General features: G+C 41.4%; 1 pseudogene; it reads left to right on the plus strand.

Annotated features, from left to right (window-relative positions):
• Positions 1 to 312: 312 nt before the first annotated feature.
• LOC132372614 (large ribosomal subunit protein uL23-like) lies at positions 313 to 678 on the plus strand (annotated as a pseudogene).
• Positions 679 to 4,223: the final 3,545 nt, after the last annotated feature.

The raw sequence follows: 4,223 nt of genomic DNA on the forward strand, positions 1-4,223 counted from the left end.
TCAGTAAATAACCAATGCCTGGAGTGATACTTTGGCCCCATGTAATGCCAAGAAGTTTTTAAGACTCTCATATTGCTGCCTTTTACCCTATTCCCTAATTCTTCTTCCCCCCGCCACCGAACGAAACTCTTCTGTAGGAGGTCACTAGTGACTTCCTTACCACGAAAACCAAGAGCCTTTGGCTTTTCATGAAGGTGGTGCTGAAAGCAAAGAAGGAAGTCCCTGCTCTTTACCCTCCTAAAGCCAAAGGCTTTGAAGGTGAGGAAGGCAGTATGAAAGGCATCCACAGCCACAATAAAAGAGAAGAAAGGAATGTCATCCAACTTCCAACAGCCTAAGACACTGCAGCTCAGAAAGCAGCCCAAATATCCTCAGATGAGCACACCCAGGAGAAACAAGCTTGACCATTACGCCATCATCAAGGTCACCCTGACCACTGAGTCAGCCATAAAGAAGATAGAAGATAACACACACTTGTGTTCATTGTGGATGTCAAGGTCAACAAGCACCAGATCAAACAGGCTGTGAAGAAGCTCTATGACACTGATGTGGCCAAGGTCAACACTCTCATCAGGCCTAAAGGAAAGAAGAAGGCATATGTTCCACTGGCTCCTGACTGTGGTGCCTTGAATAGTGCCAACAAAATTGGGATCATCTAAACTGAGTCCAGATGGCTAATTCTAAATATATCTTTTCACCCATATTTAAAAGATAAAGAATAAAAAACAAAACCAAGAGACTCTGTTCATCTTCCTTGAGCTTTCTGAAATATTTTATATTATTACACCTTTTTTAAGAATGTCTTTTCCCCTTTCTTCCATAAAGTTTCCTATTTCAAGTACCTCTCCCTCTAACTGCTTATTTACATCTTTATTGAATGCTTTCATTGGACTGTAAAGACGGTCATAGTTCTGCTCTTTGTCTTCAACTTGGTCTCTCCACTGTCCACTTTAGTAATCTTACCCACGTTCACAGCTCAAGCAGATTGCTAAAAAAATGTGTACCTCTAGCTTGACATCCTATAGATTTTTTTTTTTTTTTAATAGGGAGCATTTTCTTTTTTCAAATTTTTATTTATTTATTTTATTTATGGCTGTGTTGGGTCTTCGCTTCCGTGCGAGGGCCTTCTCCAGCTGTGGCAAGCGGGGGCCGCTCTTCATCGCGGTGCGCGGGCCTCTCACTATCGCGGCCTCTCCTGTTGCGGAGCACAGGCTCCAGACGCGCAGGCTCAGTAATTGTGGCTCACGGGCCCAGTTGCTCCGTGGCATGTGGGATCCTCCCAGACCAGGACTCGAACCTGTGTGCCCTGCATTGGCAGGCAGATTCTCAACCACTGCGCCACCAGGGAAGCCCTCCTATAGATTTTTGACATTTCCACCTGGAGTCCCATCAGGTATAACTTAAACTCAACCAGCATAAAAGAGAAGTCATCTTTCTCTGTACTTCCATCCTCCCAATATAGGAGTTTTGATTATTTCAATGTTCACGTTTACATTGTTATGTTCATGTAAATATTGTTCACTGCTGAGACACAGTGTATTTTAATCACACTTACTTTTATATAATAATAACTATAATAAAAATTACCTTATTTTTTAAAAATTTTTTTTTTTTTTTGGCTGCGTTGGGGCTTCGTTGCTGCACGCGGGCTTTCTCTAGTTGCTGTAAGTGGGGACTACTCTTCGTTGAGGTGCTCAGGCTTCTCACTGCAGTGGCTTCTCTTGTTGAGGAGCAGGGGCTCTAGGCGCATGGGCTTCAGTAGTTGTGGCACGTGGGCTCAGTTGTTGCGGTTCGTGGGCTCTAGATCACTGGCTCAGTAGTTGTGGCGCACAGGCTTAGTTGCTCTGCAGCATGTGGGATCTTCCTGGACCAGGGGTCGAACCAGTATCCCCTTCATTGGCAGGAGGATTCTTAACCAATGGACCACCAGGGAATTCCCATGAAATAGTTAACATAATCTCTTTTTCTTAATAAACATATTTGCTTTCAGACACCCTTTTCCAAGCTAATCTGCATTATTACTGCCAGTTTATTTCCCCATAACATTTTTGACCAAATTATTCCCACGTCAAAACCTGTTAATTGAAGTTAAAACTCCTTAGCATCCCTTTCAAATTCTTCGATATACAGTTTCAACCTTCCTTTTTACCCTTCTCTCCCTATTTTTCCCTACATTTGTGCTGTCTTTCAATCCACCCCTGTTGGATGCCCTTTTCTGAACCTCCCTTATGTTCTCTACCATCATGAGTTATTATTATTCATGAGCTTTTCCCCATGTGTGCCCACAGGAACCTTAGCCATTTTCTAAAATATATCTGAAATTCGACTCTCTCCTAGAAATCTCCCTGTCTACCTCAGTCAGAAGCAATCTCTTTCTGGCCTAAGTTCCCGGGATACTTAGTATGATAACATTTTTTTAATGAGCAAATGAATGTGGCACTTCAGCATCAGTATTACCTTTAAAACTAGATTCTAGGGGGAATCCCCCGGCGGTCCAGTGGTTAGGACTCTGCGCTCTCACTTCAGAGGGCCTGGGATCTATACCTGTTGAGGGAACTAGGATCCCACAAGCTGCTCTGGCGCCCCCGCCCCAAAAAAAAACCTATATTCTAAACTCCCAGAGGACAGAGTTCACATCTTATACTTCCTTCTAGTCTCTATAGCACCCAATGTACTATCTGATAAATGAAGGAGTGACCGTTGGAGTGGGTGAAGAGAGGGGGTAAAGAGTGGACAGGGAAATATATTGTAGAATGACAAAGTGGATAAATCAAAAATAACTCCAGGAACTTATTCTGGATTGTCTGGAAATGGGATGACTGGACCACACACCCATCTGTCTCACCAGGAAGAGGAGCTGCACTCAAACCCGACTTCCCATGTGTGCCTGTCAGTTTCCTGTTTGCTCTCAGAACCATCTCCCACCCTTTCCCTGCTCCGTGCTGTATCACAGGGAACTACATTGTCCAGGATGTTACATCTGGCTTTTTGGTTGTTTCAGATAGTTTTCATATTGTTGTTTGGCTGTAGTTCACTCACTTTCATTGTTGTACAATATTCCACTGTGTGCACGTACCAAATTTATGTATTTATTCAACTGTTAATGGACATTTAAATTTCTCGTTTGGGGCTATTATTAATAATGCTAACATAACGTTCTGTTACATGTGTCTTGTAAAAATATATGTTAGCACTTATTTCTTGGGTTTATATCCAGGACTGGAATTGCTGGGTGAAGGGCATGTGTATATCTAGTATTTACTAGATATTTCAAATATCCAAAGTTGTTCCAGCAGTGCATGAGAGTTCCTGATGCTCTACTCCTTGCCAAGGCTTGGTATTGTTAGATTTTAAAACTTTTTGCAAATCTGATGGTTATGAAAAGAGAGCTCATTCTGCTTAATTCATTGATTATTAGTGAGGTTGAGTCCCTTTTCTTAGGTTTATTGATTATGTATTTCTTCTTTGAAGTCGTTATTCATATCCTTGGCTAGTTTTTCAGTTGGTTTTATGTTTCCTTTGATGTGTAGTAGTACTTTACATATTCTGGATATTACACTTCGTTAGTTATACTGCTTCTCTCAACAAATATTTATTGGGTACTTACTATGCTCAAAGGATACAGCAGTGAACAATACAGACCAAAAAACCACTCTTAGTTCATGAAGCTTACATTCTAGTATAGGGAGAGAAACGATAAACACAATAAATAAGTAAAGCGAAGGTATATTAAATTTTACATGCTCTATGATAAATGCTATAGAGAGAAATAAAGCAGGGAAGGGGGTTAGGGAATTCTGGGGAAGGGTTGCAGTTTGAAATAAAGTCGGCAAGGGAATTCCCTGGCAGTCCAGAGGTTGGGACTCTGTGCTTCCACTGCAGGGGAACTAATATCCCACAAGCGGCATGGTGCAGCAAATTAATTAATTAATTTAATTTAATTAAATAGTGGTCAAGGAAGGCGACTTTTGAGTATAACCCTGAAGGAGGTCAGGAAACAGGCCATAGAGGAGTTTGGGGGAAGAGCATCTTAGATAGAATAGTAAACGCAAAGGCCCTGCAGGTAGAACATAAATGGTGTGTTCAAGGAACGGCAAGGAGGCCAGTGTGGCCAAAGCTGAATGAGGAAAATGAGTCATAAGACATGAGATTTTTTTTTTGTTTTGGGTTTTTGTTTTGTTTTGTTTTGTTTTTTGGTAAGAACACATTTTAAAAAAAAATTT

The sequence above is a fragment of the Balaenoptera ricei genome, chromosome 10 (assembly GCF_028023285.1).
Source record: "Balaenoptera ricei isolate mBalRic1 chromosome 10, mBalRic1.hap2, whole genome shotgun sequence".
In the NCBI taxonomy this organism is placed as follows: Eukaryota; Metazoa; Chordata; class Mammalia; order Artiodactyla; family Balaenopteridae; genus Balaenoptera; species Balaenoptera ricei.